The sequence below is a fragment of the Dermacentor silvarum genome, chromosome 7 (genome assembly GCF_013339745.2).
Source record: "Dermacentor silvarum isolate Dsil-2018 chromosome 7, BIME_Dsil_1.4, whole genome shotgun sequence".
NCBI lineage: Eukaryota > Metazoa > Arthropoda > Arachnida > Ixodida > Ixodidae > Dermacentor > Dermacentor silvarum.
This window is the reverse complement of record NC_051160.1, coordinates 85,106,587-85,122,155: the sequence shown is the minus strand read 5'-3', so window position 1 is coordinate 85,122,155 and position 15,569 is coordinate 85,106,587. Positions and strand designations below refer to the sequence as shown.

At 48.6% G+C, this 15,569-nt stretch overlaps 1 non-coding gene across 1 annotated transcript; it reads right to left on the bottom strand.

Moving 5' to 3' along the window:
• Positions 1-8,433: 8,433 nt before the first annotated feature.
• Positions 8,434-8,620, bottom strand: LOC119459780 (U2 spliceosomal RNA). Its single transcript, XR_005193804.1, has one exon. It is a non-coding gene; the product is annotated as a U2 spliceosomal RNA (small nuclear RNA).
• Positions 8,621-15,569: the final 6,949 nt, after the last annotated feature.

Here is a 15,569-nt window from a genome sequence, read left to right as displayed (position 1 = left end):
GTACAGCGATCACCTTCTGTGGCCCGACTCTCCCGCGCTTTGTGTATTACTGCGGAGGAGAACTAGCCTGCCACCCGTATAGAGCAACGGTGCAGGTGTGCAAGACCTGCTACAGCAAGGGGCATCGTGCAGATGTGTGCCCCCAACCGGACACTCGCGTCTGCCGCATATGTGGTACGAGGGACCCGCTTGACGGACATATGTGCGCGCCAAAGTGTGCCTCGTGCGGGGGGGAACACGTCACAGGTGACCGCAGCTGTACACAGCGACTCAGACAGCCGAGAACACCCGCCAGGCAACCGAGAAAGCGCTCGCCCAGCCCAAAGGGTAGGGCGATCGGATGGTTTACATCTGAGGAAGAGGAATCGGAACTTTGCAACCAAGTGAAGTCGCGATCGCCAAGCCGACACAGGACTCCGTCACCCAACGATCGAAGAAGAGTCCGGGAACGCTCCAAGACACCGCCTCCACCCCGACGGGGATCGAGCTCAATGTCCAAGCCTTCACCGACAAACAACAGCCCGAAACATCAAGCAGGCGGATCGCAGCTGCCCACTCGACCCACCACGGAACCGGCGGGACAGAAGTCGACGCCTCCTACGAACACGCAGGTAAGCTGGGCTAGGGTCGCGGCTCCCATGACCACCTCAATAATACAAAGTGAGGAATATCAGAGAATAATCGCAGAAAATAAGCAACTTAAATCCAGTCTTGCTGAACTACAGGCCGAACTCGCAGCACTCAAACAACATCTAGCAACTATGACCCATAGCCAGAACACAAAAAACCAACCAACACAAATGCGAACGGACACGACACAATACGCTGCCCCCGCGGCGCAACACGGGGAGGGACAGCTACGCAACATAGAAACCCAGCTCAAACTTCTCTTTGTGGAGATAGGAAATCTCAAGCAATATGTCGACGACTCCATCAAAGGGGCCAAAAAAACACGAAAACGGGGAAACCAAAGCCCCGGAGGCCGCGATACCAAGGTCTTGTTAACGACTGACACGGAGACAAATTTTGAGAGCTCCTATGATGGCTAAACAACACACGCGCAGTCAAGAGAATCTCGAGTTGTGGCAGTGGAATTGCCGTTCCCTGCACAACAAAAAAGCTGCACTGACACAATTTGTGGAAGCAGCGGCAATTGCACCAGATCTTATATGCTTGCAAGAAGCAGGCAAACCGAAACGCTCAATAAAAGGATACACACTCCACAAAAACGCCGATCACACGGGGACGGCAATATTGGCTAGGAAGGATCTCGAGGTGAGCGTCGAAACTATACCGGGGATTCAAATACCACATCAAATAGCCACGGTATGGCCGGTAAAGCGAGGTCGCCCGAAGAACATCGTAGCGAATGTATACAGCTCACCACGAGACCACAAGGCGGACTTCACACCAATTGTCTTACACATCATGAACACCGCGAAACGAGGAGATAGAGTAGTATTGCTAGGGGATTTCAACGCCTGGCACACGGAGTGGGGTTACAGAAGGGACACGGCCAAAGGTACCAGCCTACTGAAGGCAACTCAGACTCACGATCTGATCCTCGTCACGGAGCCTGACTCGCCCACCAGACTGGTAAATAGCGTGTCAAGAGATACGGCCCCTGACCTCACTTTCGTAAGCGATGAACGAGGAGTCACTTGGACTAACCTAGACGAGACATTGGGAAGTGACCATTACATTATCAGTGTCTCCATTCAAACGGCAAAAATAAGACATCCGATCGGCACGGCACGTCTTACAGACTGGAAGAAATTTAGGGAATGCCAAACTGAGGCCCCGAACTTCAACACGATACGAGATTTGACGGGGTACTTACGGGACGCGGCGGAACAAGCCACCAGACAATTGCAAACTACACAGAAAAAATGTCACAGTTTCGCCCTAAGGGCGAAGCAATGAATGCGATAGCAACACAGCAATGTCATACGAAGTAAGGTGAGCGGCTTTGGTAGCAACAACACGCAGAACTGTTGTCGACGCCATCGGCGTTTTGCCCGCGTTAGCTCAAAATGCGTGCGGCGTTGGTGACTGTTGCTGGAGCCTCTCATATAAATAGGCACTTGGTGCCGCAGCTAAACGTCGCGTCCCTTCCTTCCCCCTCCCCCACGGCCTCTCGCGCGTCTGAAGAAGGCGCGTTTGCTCTACATATATGGTGATTGTAAAGGAGGAAAGAGACGCCTACTTCTGCAGCCCTTAAGGAAGCACGGCGCAGAACGCGCGTTTGTTCTCCGCCGTGCGTTCACTCCCCGTGAAAGAGCGCGTCCCTCGCGCCCTTTCACTCGCACATACAGCGTTCGGCGGCGCGCGGCCACGATTTCATCTCCATTGACGTCATACGGAACCTCACGGCGACGGCGACGGCGACGGCGACGGCGACGCCGACGGCGACGGCGACGCCGACGGCAGAAATCTGCTTTTGAGTGTCCATATAATTGCTATCGCAATAAAAACCCAGTGGTCGACAACCATCTGAGCCACCTTTGGGAAGCAAGAAGAAGCCTCACCAAAAGATGGAAGAAACAGCGGCACAACCGAAAGCTTAGAGAGCGCGTAGCACAACTCACGGAGGCAGCCAATGCGTACTCGCAAGAGCTGTGCACTACGAACTGGAGGAGTTTCTGTGACTCTCCGCGGCACTCTAAACACGAAGAAAACGTGGGCAATCCTTCGCAGTATGCTCACCCCTGCAACCACGCGGAGAGAAACGACGCTCGCCCTCAGGCGCATAGCTAACAACTACGCAGGCTCAGACGAGGAGCTACTGAACGAGCTCCAAAACACGTACGTGGGAGAAAGGGTGACCCCAACCACCACACCAAGTTATACTGGATTGGCTAACCCCACCCTTGACGAACCGATATCGTCTGCAGAAGTATACGCTGCAGTGCTGTCCTTTAAGAGGAACACGGCGCCCGGACCGGATCGTATAACAAACGCCATAATCAGAAACCTGGGCACGGAAGCTTTAGAGAAACTAACGCAGCTCTTCAACGACACGGTTTGGAAGATAGGAGGGTCCATACCACCTGAATGGAAAGAAGCTGAGATCATTTGAATACCTAAGCCGGGGAAACCAAAATCACTACAGAACCTCCGACCAATCTCGTTAACCTCCTGCCTTGGCAAACTTTTCGAAAAAGTCATCCAAACACGGCTTGGGAGATACTTAGAGGACAACGAACTCCTACCAAATTCGATGTACGGTTTCCGACATGGGGTTTCCACGCAGGACGTCTTCCTCCTACTTCGGGACGAGGTTCTCAACCCACCACCAAGAAGCATGAACAGAATCCTGCTTGCCTTGGACCTGCAGAACGCCTTTGACAACATTTCACATGACGCGATACTCACCGGCCTACAAGAGGTAGGCTGTGGGGAGAGGATCTACAGTTATGCGCACAGTTTTCTCAAAGACAGAACGGCGTCCATAGGGCTGGGCCACCTATGATCGGACACGATTCACATGGCCAACAAGGGCACTCCACAGGGCTCTATACTTTCCCCCCTGCTTTTCAACATAGGGATGAGGAAATTGGCTCTAGCGTTGGAGGAAGAACCGGAACTTGGAGTAGCTATCTACGCGGACGACGTCACCCTTTGGGCGACTAAGGGTTCCTACGGGTACAGACAAGACACTCTACAAAGAGCGATCAACACAACTGACGAACACGCGAGGAGGGCAGGCATGAGATGTGCACCGGAAAAAATCAGAATTTATACAACTCAGACCTAAAAATACCCAGCAGACACGCTCCCCCATCATCAATCTGGAGATCAACGGAAGCCAGGTCAAACAAGTGCAGGAGCTCAGGGTGCTAGGCATGCTAATTCAGGAGACGGGCAGCGTATCGTCAACGCTAAACAAACTCAAACACACATCCAGGAGCGTATCGAGGCTCATAAGAAGAATCGCCTGCAGTAAGGACGGCATGAGGGAAGACGACACCAGGAGTCTGGTAGAAGCCTTCGTCATCAGCCGCATTACGTACGCTCTGCCATACCAGCTTTCACGAAGATGTGAAGCAGAGCAGGCCAACGTACTCATACGCACTGCCTACAAAGCTGCACTGGGCCTCCCTGACTGCACTGGCACAGAACGTCTGGAGAGTCTGGGTATTTACAATACGTACGATGAACACGCCGCGGCAGTCTTGATCGCGCAAAGAGAGTGACTCAACTCGACAACCCAAGGTATAGCTTTACTACAGAGACTTCACTACCCCTTGAGACCCCAATTCTGCGGGGAGGAGACGCACCAAATACCCAGACAAGACAGGGAACGCATACACGTGCACTCAATACCCAAGAACATGCACCCCATGTTTAACGCCGGCCGCAGACGAGCGAGAGCGGTGGCACTCGAACGGTTACGCAACGACCCAAACACTCACTACACAGACGCAACTCCCTACCCATCGAGGCTGAGAGCATTTGCTGCGGTCGTCACTAGAGGAAACCAAGCAGTCACGTCGGCTACGATCCGTACCAAGAGCACGGCCGTGGCCGAAGCGGCGGCCATAGCACTAGCCATACGAGCGGCAGAGGGCAAGAGGCAATCTGCACACGTTCTCACGGATTCGCAAGAAGCTTGCCGACTGTTTCTGAGGGGCGTCCTCCCTTGGAGCGTCCTAGGCATACTAGGAAACAACCTTCGAGAAGACCACATCATCACATGGTGCCCCGCTCACGAAGGTGTACAGGGAAACGAACGGGCGGACCGCCTGGCTCGAGGACTCATTTCCGAGCCGCGGACATATCGACCCGGGAGGAATACGTCAGACCTACGCTGCCGCGAGATATCCTCGACAGCCAAAGACGCGCAAGGCAGACAATGGTGCCACCCCACCCTAAACTCACACGCTGGCAATCCAGAGACTGCAGACGCCTACAAACGAATACATATCCCAACATACACACACTCAGCAAAATACACCCGTCCCAATACGATGACTGCTGTCCTTGGTGCGGCGACACACCGACCCTCAAACATATCACTTGGCATTGCAAACAAAGACCAGCAGAGGGGAACTCACCCCTCGTCACACGGAACGAACTTGAAAGGTCGTGGGAGGCGCGACTCGCCCGGCAGGACCTGGGAAGCCAGCAGGCAACCTTGGACCAAGCCGAACGAGCCGCTAGAGCCAGTGGGGCCCTGGAATAGGGGCTTCACCCGCAAGAACCTCAGTCTGCTAATTCAATAAAATGTTTATTCCTCCTCCTCTTTCCTCCTCTACAATCACCATATATGTAGAGCAAACGTGCCTTCTTCCGACGCACGAAAGGCCGTGGGGGGGAGGGGGATGGAAGGGAGGCGACGTTTAGCTGCGGCACCAAGTGCCTATTTATATCAGAGGTTCCGGCAACAGTTACCAACGCCGCACGCATTTTGAGCGAACGCGGGCAAAACGCCGACGGCGTCGACAACAGTTCTGCGTGTTGCCGGTGCTGCTGCATGTCCAAGTTTATACAGCTGATAAAGCTGCTATCATTACTCCGTATAGCTCTCTTCAAGTTTGCTATCGCAATTGATGCTTCATCTTTCAGGTGAAACTGCGACAACTTATTTCTAGCTTTCTCGCATGGCGGATGGTAACTGTAGTCGCGTGCTTGTGATTCTACAATCATTTCTTTAATGTTTCTAAGAAATTACAAGTTTGACGTTTACTTTTCTGTTACCAATGAGAAAAGTCTGTGTCCTCTCGTTATAAAGGGAAAACATTGCACTAATACGCGCTGTGGGAGCCTACTAGAGGCCGCGCATGTGTGCTTTTTTTGTCTAATTTGCTTCATGCGAGGTGTGAAATTCTTGGTATGAATCGCAAAGCTATACACAAGCACTGGTGCCGTGGGATACCAGTGCTTCAAGTGACATCTTCTCTGGCGTGTTGAGCCATGCCCTTATTGTGTTGTTTAGATAGAAATAAACGCGTTATTTTATTTTTCAATGTCCCAACACACTCATCTCCGATTACACAACTCATATAACCAACCTGTGACCACCTTGATGAAGCCTTCAAAGCAGTGCACTACGAAAACAGTGGGACATTCTCGGGTAGTTTTCTGCATGGCAAGTTTTTTTGCATCGGAAGTTTTCTACGTGATGTTTGTGTTACTTCAGGAAATATATCCCAAAGAAAGTTCTAATGAGAGATCAGAACCGCGTTTAGTTTCTTATTACTCCTTTTTGATAGGAGTCGGCGTATTTTCGTGAACTGTGTGCCATGTAATCATTTGCGGCTACATCATGTGGTCCCCGCAGCTCATGGGCACGACACTCCCACAGTGGGTTCACTTAAGCCTCGTTCCTCGTATCGCTCACGGTGCTGTTACGTCTGCAGTAGCTGGTGTTATTAAAATATACTTTCGCAATGGCAATGCTGTGTTGCATTACCCGTTTGCCTGAGGTGACGAGATGATTTTTTTAAGCTGGTGCTCTCTGTTCAAGGCAGAATCTCTTCTGAAACTGCTTGTATAGAGACGGCATAATATAACGGACGCCTCTGTTTTTATTATATAAGTGCAATTTATTAGCCAGCACATTTAGAATATGTATATTGCTTTACCAATCTTTCTTTGATTGTGCCTGGCTTGTTTAAGCTAATTAGCTACTTTTCCGCATTCCTACTATAGCGCTGCATAGGGCTAGAGTATAGATAAATGAAGCCGCGAGCTATATGAATAAATATGCAAATAAATAGAGAAAAAAAGTGTATATAGTGACATACCTCAACAGAAAATGCTTAGTTACTACTCACGGCGTAGCCTCAGCCTTATAAAAATTATAGGTTTCGAGTTATGCGAATAAATAACTATATCCTCTGCAAAACTGATGAGCGCAATTTTGCTCAAAGAAAAACAAATCAAGACAACTAGCCATAAATATTATTAAGTGACGTGACATCGGCGGCACAAACAGGCCTTCTCAAAATGCGGTGCAAAGGCTCACAGTATGCACAGCGATTTTGGAGCTTCCTATTTACCTCGCAAAACGCTAGCATGGGCGTTCATCAACTCTTATGCAGCCACTTCGACGCACTCGATATATATTTTTGCTGCGCGCGCTCTCGACCAAAGCAAAAAACAAATGGCTTCTTTCCATAAATAATTTCGTACATGCGCATCCACATCAGCTCGTCACGGGCTGCGGGATACCTCAAAAAACGTGCTGTTTTGGGCGGCGCTTTCTCGAGAGAGGTGCCGCATACAGCGTGCGCTGTCACGTATGCGTACGCGTGTCACTACAATAAAAATGGCACTGGCGAACATTTTAATGATAATCCTAATAAAGCACACGTTTTCTTCCGAGCAAAAAACTTACAAGACAAAAGCATGTGGGGTCACGGGACGGCACAAGATCAACAGGAAAGAGCAGGCCCGCAGCAGGCGGCACTGGAAATGGAGAATGTCGGAGAGCCAGATAGAGGGCAGCATAGTTCTAATTGCGCCGCTGCTTTTGTTTATTGAGGGACTTTGTTAAAACTTAAGGTCTCTATCAAATACTTGTATGGGGTCGTTCATCTGAAACCAGTCGTTCATATGAAAAGTTATGGAAAGGAATGACAACGCAGGTATTTTTTCCACGTGCTTTCATTTCTTGTTCTTTATTCGTTACATTTCAGCAGCTTTTAACGAAGGTCTGCACGTAGCACCGATTGAAAGTTCAGCTTTGACTGATACAATTTGCGAGCGAGACGTTAGAAGTCTACCAGAGTTTTTGTTTTCTTTTTCTGTAATAGCTATGAGAAGAAGCTAGAAGATAGGGTGACGTCAATTCGACACGTTTTCTAGCGTTTGCGCACTACCTAATTTCACCCGTGCCAAGGACACCTTGGAGGCTGACATGCGCCTGAAACGTAGCGCTTGTAAAAGGAACAAGCCTTCGCGTGTCTTCTTTCGAGCTGCAGATCGGACATACCATCACTCTTTCTGAAAACGTTTTCAAGATGGGTTGTACTATTAGTATTCTTATCGGGTAGACATTATAATGGAAACCTTAGCAAAGCATTGCACAAATGTTTCGGCATCAGTTGTAGAGAGATTGAAAATTAGCCTTATTTGATTTGGCGTCATGCATAAGTCTACAACGATGCTACTTCCACGCGCTCGGATCTTACTCGTGTCCACAGCTTGATATAGTATGCCAATGAATAGTATTCATGCACTAAGTACATGAGACATCGTCCGCAGTGTGAAAGTAATGCTCGCCTATCTCAAGGATGATGGGTGTCACAAGACCAGTTACCTCGGAAACTAGCCACTTTTTACCGCAATGAAAATAACTTTACTCTATAAAGTGCCATTTGCACTTGCTTACTACAACCTTGGGTGACTCATGTATGGATACGTTTCCTAATCTTTACAGCCAAGCTGTGTCTGGCTAGTTTCTAGCGGATCGATGTTCGTAGACAAAAAACGTGGGCCGTTGCCGAAGATAGCGCACTACTGGGCCAACGCGCCGCGGAGATGAGGCAGGCTTCAAGCCCTCCGCCAAATTGCAAAAATAAGTTTATATCTTGGGTCTCAATACAACCCCTATCATAAATTAACCTGATAAGAACAGATACTACATTTTCTCCCGCGTCGCCCACGTCTACATTCGCACCATACACGTCTAGGCCATCCCGCGTATTCAGAATAGTGCCTACAAATCGCAGTGTCTTCTGTCTCCTGACGTCATGCTCTACGTAGGCTTCTTTACTAAGTTCTGCTCTGACTACGAAATGGGTAGGCCGCGTGTGCCGTGGATTGAAGAAGGACAGCGTGCCCACCAAGAATGACAGCGTGAACCGTAAAGGGAATCTGCGCAGCGGCGGCGGAAGGGGACCACCGACGAGGAGCGGGGCGCGGACGCCAAGCGTACGCATTCTCCCTGCCACGACCGCGAGGCGGCAAGAAATGCGAACCGTCCATGCGGCCCCGATCTCTCAAACGTGGAACGTTTCACTGGAGCAACGGTCAATGCCCACAAACATCGCTTCGCTGGTCATCCAGCTTCACAGAGTGGAATGGCACTGACTTATTAAATCCTTATCGGTTTTCTTTCTTGTCTCCCTGTATGTAATGGGTGGCTCTCGTGTAGGGGAGGCAGCAATAGGTAATGCACTCTTGAATTATAGTGTAAAAACTCCAAGATCGCAGAAGAACCCGAAATTAATTTGGGAAGTCACGCTTCCTATAGGGTGGTCTAATAGCACCCCAGATGTAGGGTGTCGGCAACAGCATTGTTGGAATGTCCCTCTGGCTATAAACTGAGTTACATCCTAAAGATTGTTCAATGTTTAGTGTGAGCATGTCACCATGTTGACGGTGGCGAAAAATGCCCTGCTGCTGTTAAACTCCGTGATTTGACGACACCGCCATTCCTTTGCGCACTTGTCTCTTTTCGCATATGTTAAGTGCCTTTATTTCTGCCGGACGCAAGCTGGAATCAGCTAGTGCAAGACAGGGGTAATTAGAGATCGCAGGGAGAGGCCTTCGTCCTGCAGTGGACGTAAATATAGGGTGATGATGATTTCTGCCGGAACTGTTAAACTAACGTCATTGAAAATGTTCACCACGAAAATCCTCCGCTGATCATTGCTGCTGCAACGTTTCGTGGAAGACTCACAAATATACTCATCTGTAACACACTTGATGGGGAAGAAATTGTGTGGTTTTTATTTATTTTTTACTTATCACCTTCGCTGTCCTAGAGAAGCAGACATAAATGGTGTAAGGCAGACAGAAGCTAATAGCTCCATAAAATTGATATTAGGGCTCATGACGACATCCATGGCACGCCTTGGCCAGCCTTTGAATGTTACTTGAATTTAATTTTACCACAGTGAATAACAAAACGCAGCGAACGAAACCTCGTGAGATTTCAGCTACTCAGTAGAAGAAATCTACGATCCGGCTTCTGTCCTACTTCCAGCCTTTGGTGTTCGCTGGTCTTGGTGACATGGTGGCGAAGGCAAGAACTTCCTACTCTCCTCATGCGACTCCTTGGCCGAGATGTGGATGATCCTCAAGAAGCAAGCAGCGACTTGCCCTCACGCGGCCGACGTCCTGCTGCTACACCGACAGATGCCATGTAATTATGACCGGTTTCATAGAATTGTTGTTTCATATGTATGATGTTTCATATAATTGTTTACTTGTGTGATAACATTTACAACTGCATGAGCATTTCTATTAGTGTTGGTATCTTGCTTAGGTGGCTCGTGTGTGTGATGGTCTTAATTATAGCTTAATCTTTTGTTAACAATCGGCTGCGTTGTTTCTTTTCGCTACTGCGAATTCACCTCAATGATGGCGAGAATAATTCTAACCATACAAGTGTAAGTACACTCAAGTCAAGTCAAGTTAAGTCAAGTCACGTCAACTCCCGGGCAAACTACCGCACGTTCACCTAGGCAAACCTAATTTTTACAGATACCATGTCGCCTTCCACAAGCTGTGCATGCATACTTTAACGCTGCACTTAAATCAGGAAAAGTGCACATTTTAGGGGCGAAGCTCCTTAGGGTGTGGGTCTGTCCCTCCTCTGTAGTATGTGGTAGTAGTAGTAGTCGTCGTAGTAGGTAGCCACGTCTATTTTTATGAGAAAAAAAAATACTCCGAAAGTTGTGTCCGTAGCGCAGTTTTGAGCCAGGGACCCCTCGATTCAGAACGCGCGGCGCTAACCACTACGACACGAAGCGCACATGGACACACGCACCACGATGACAATAAATACCCAGCATTAACGAAAGACTGCGTGTTTCTAACGCGTTTGTGCTAGCGCGTTACGGCCCGTGTAAGAAGCTGGTGTAAGACGCTGTGGCCTCTCCGCCTTACCCCCGTATTCATAAACGGTCCTCGACTTAAACTTGATTTGCCACCGCCTTGGGCAGCGCGTTCGAAACTCGTTGAAGGCGGTGGCAAGTCAAGTTCAAGTCGAGGAGCGTTTATGAATACGGGGGTTATACTCTCTCAGCAGTCATGTGATGGCGTCGGCAAACGCGGTGCACGTTCCGGCATGTGTAAACGGCTGCGTAAGACGCTGTGGCCTCTCCCCCTTACTAGAGAGCACTGCACTTTTCTAACGCGTTTGTGCTAGCGTCCCCTTAAGCGGGAGATGGTGCAATTATAATGAAGTGCGCTGTTATAAAATAGGAATGACGTCACATATGGCGCGTGTCATTGGTGGAAGTCAATCGTTCGATTTAGTGCGGCCAGACTGGGCGAATTACACGGAAGATTCACGGTTTACCGATGATTCCCTCCGGAGCTTCGCCCACTCATCATCATTCACCCCGTGGATATGCGGTGTTTTTTGTCAGTGCAGCTGTCTATGGCTAGGATCTGACAAAAAATGTGTCCGAGATGTTGACAAAAACAACCATGTGGTCCGATCCAGGTGATAGTGCGGCAATGGTCCAAGCTCAATGGCACATACACCTGTTGGCTCAGAGACCTATAACGTGCCCTTGAACTACCCTTGTCAATGAATAAACACACAGGATTGACGTGCAACAAGAGCCTCTGTTCCAGGGTGGTAGGAGTCACCACATATGCAAAGACAGACTGTATAGGGGCCACCCCATACAATATGCCAGTCGTAAATGACGCCACCGTCTAGGATTGTGCGGGCGTTTGTGCCTTTAGGCTAGAACACGCACAGTAGTTGCTACGGTATACAGCCCTCCCGCAAACTTAAAGAGAGAGATATTGAATTCTTTCTGACTGACATGTTCGATTGGGTGTCTCTCAACAACACATCCATCGTCGTCGTGGAGGACTTGACGTTGACTTCAGCAGACTCGGCGGAAGGTGGATCTCATCTTCCGTGTTGGAACGCTTCTGCTTAATGTGTTGTCATGAAGTGGATCTGCCAACAACAACACCCAACACGTAGTGCATTGATTTCAGATTTAGCAAGATTGTGTCTAGAATCGACGTGCAACCAATTGGAGTTTACATAAGACAATGGTCAATACAGTGACCAAGTGAATCGAATGAAAAAGAAATCACGACAAAAGTAAACAACGAAGTTATGTGTTGTGTCTTTTCAACCACTTAGCATACACACCAAATTAAAAAAAAATTAAACACAAATTAACAAAACCAACAGCTTCACTGCTCTTCAATCTTAACACAGTGAAAGGGCTCTGAAATTTTTTTCTGCAGTGACTGCGTAACATATAAAATATCAGATTAGCAGCCTTCATTTTGCAGAATAAACACTTTCGGATAGGACTTACGAGGTATGCCACCGAACCTAGATGCGTGGAATTCCTTGTTTCCCTAACCAAATAACACGCGCGTGCCTCAATCAGATCGTGGTTTTTGTACGTAAAAGCCCAGAATTTATTTTTAATTAATATAACGAAGTAGTTATTTTCACGTACATAGCTAAATATAATTTTCAGAATAAAACTGATTTCTCCATGTTTCCTTCACAGTGAAGACGCGTGAAGGACTCTTCACATAAGGTTAGGAAGTAGCATGGTATTCCTGGACTGTTTTGCTTTTCCTTCTGACCTTTTGCTTTTCCTTTCAATTTCGGTCATGACGCTTCCACTGATACCTATTGGTGAGAGTCAAGCACTGTTCTTGAGATTAGTTTGAATGTTATTTTTTTGCTTCTTTAGGCCTACATAAAAATCATGTTAAGCATGACCTTTAAATGCGCTGGCGCGAGCGGGATGCATCGGGCGATGTACTATAATTTCGGAGGCCGTAGACATAGTGGTTTTCGTGTATTTTTAGCATTTTATATATGATGCTACCGTCTTGAAAAACGTAAATATCCTTAATAGTACCACTAGCACCATCTCCGCAGCGCCGGCCCCAGCTCTGTGCTTGTTTCTTACGCTCCAGTGCCTCCACCTTGACGGTTGCACCACCATCGCTGTTGCAACGTAGTGGACGACCTCAGGTATTTGCTAATTTGAAACCTTTAATGCGTAAGCATTCCTTGGCGAGGATCCGAGCTCCATCACGCAAAGAGGTTGTCTCGTATCTGCAAAAAAATGCGTCATTTGCCAAGTTAAGACATTTAATACTTATATTAATGTAAATGCAGATGACTGGTAGCTTTATCAGCGACAGGTAACGGTTTAAACCAAAAAATTGAATAGTGATACCCATCAAGATACATAGGGCTCCATATAAAATGCATTGGGAAGCTTACAGTAGCGGCGGACCAACTGCAATCTGGGGGTGGGTCAACTTGAAATTTAAGGGTGCGCCAACTTGAAATTTGGACATGGGCAAACTATATTTGGGGTGGACCAACTTAAAATTTGGGGTGGGCATACTCAAATTTGGGTTGGGTCAATTTAGAACTTGTAAGTGGGTCAATACAAATTGGGGTTGGGCCACATTTATAATTGGGGGTGGGCCAAACTAAATTTAGGGCTGGGCTAACTGAAATTTGCATATGGGTCAAATTAATTTTAGCGGTGGGTCAACTTGAACTTCGGGGGGGGGGGGGGGGTAGGGGTGGCCCAACAAAGTTAGAGGTATACGAACTTGAAATTTTGGTGCGGGCTATCTTGAGATTTAGGCGTGGCGTCATGCCCAATGAAACGCTGCTGAGCGTCCTACGAGTTATGAACTCCTCGCGGGCAAGCGAGTGTGTTGGGACTTGATACGTTTTCATTGGGCCTCATCGAGACACAGAGCGTAGGCGGCAGCTTGAGCAGAATAAGAACGCGAGCGTAACAGGTTTGCGAGAGCAACAGCGAGGGTGACATGGCAACGCGGCGATGCACTCTCCCCTCACGCAACACCTCACCTGCTACTGCGGCAGCTGGTGTTTGCTTTCGACGCTGCGCCGTGCTCCCTGATGGGCTGCAGAATTAAGCGTCTTTTTCTTAGTCATAATAAACACCAGTAGTGTTTGCTTTCGCCCGCTCTCCTCTGTCGAGGCGGGCTCGTGCCCTGCGTTCATGCTCAATTGGAACAATCCCTTTGAAACGGCCGCATGCGGCGCGAAAATGTGACAATTGTCTACTAGAGCCTAAGCATTATTTGCCACCGCGAAGGCCAAGTGTACACGCGCATAAGTTAGAAAACGCAAGTAGGCAAAAATAGGCAAACGCGAAATCACAGCCGAGGCAAACGGTGCTTACGCATTAGTAGACAGTTCTCAGAATTTCTCTAGCTTTTTCGCGTGGCGGGTGGTAGCAGGAGTGGCGTGCTTGCAATTTCACAATCATTTTTTTTCTAAGAAATTACGTGTTCGACGTTTACTTTTAAATTAACAATAGGAAATGTCTGGGTCTTCTTGTTATCAAGGGGAAACATTGCACTAATACTCACTTTGGGAGCCTACTAGACGCCGCGCGCGTGTGCTTTTTTCTCTAATTTGCCGTCGTGCGCGGTGTGAAATTCTTGGTAGGAATAGAAAAGCTACCAGCAAGCACTGGTGCCTTGGGATACCGGTCCTTCAAGTCGCACCTTCCCTGGCGTTGTCAGCCATGCCCTTATTGTGGTGTTTAGATAGAACTATACGGGTTAATTTATTTTTAAACGTTCCAACACATTCATCTCCGATTACACAACTCGGATAACCAATCTGTGACCACCTTGATGAAGTCTTCAAGGCAGTGCACTACGAAACAAGTGGGACATTCCAGGGAACTTTTCTGCATGGCACCGCAGAGATACTCTACGTGTTACTTCAGGCAATATATAGCAAAGAAAGTTGTAATCAGGAATCAGAACCGCGTTTAGTCTCTTAATACTCGTTTTTGATAGGAGTCGGCGCATTTTCGTGAAGTGCGTGTGAGTTCGGGCCCGGATCTTTACTATAGCAAATGTTATTCTAAAACGTTCGGTTATTGGCCGATATTGGTAGGGTTGGTCGACAGCTACGGCACGATTTTCTTGCCTCTGCATCTATATCTGCCGCTATCCTGATTATATGCGTCAGCATAGAATCAGTATAGGACAGCACGTATTGCAACCGTGAAAACGAGACATGTATGAGGCATAGACTGCAGCGGGACTCCACATTCGCGTTTCCTTAAAAACACTCGGTGCCATATAGCACGCCCTCTGCGTAGCCTGCACGTCGTCTCCGAAATTCAGGGCGTGCCAGCGCCTTCTAAACGCTCAGGAACGCCCCACGCGGCAACGGGGCTCCTCTCTAACGTTTTTTTTAGGGGCGAAGCTCCTTATAGCGGCACCCGTTCGTCCCCGTCGTCGTCGTAGTAGTAGTAGTGTGTAACCAGTCTGAGAAAAATGAAAAAAAATTCCGAAGTTGTGTCCGTAGCGCGGAATCGAACCAGGGACCCCTGGCTTCCGAGCGCGCGGCGTTAGCCCACTACGCCACGAACCGGACATGGACACACGCACCACGATGGCAACAAATACCCAACATTAACGAAAGGCCGCTTTTCTAGCGCGTTTCTAACGCGTTTGTGCTAGCGCGTTACGGCCCGTGTAAGAAGCTGGTGTAAGACGCTGTGGCCTCTACGCCTTACCTTCAACGCGTTTCGAACGCGCTGCCCAAAGCGGTGGCAAGTCAAGTTCAAGTCGAGGAGCGTTTATGAATACGGGGGGTAGACTCTCTC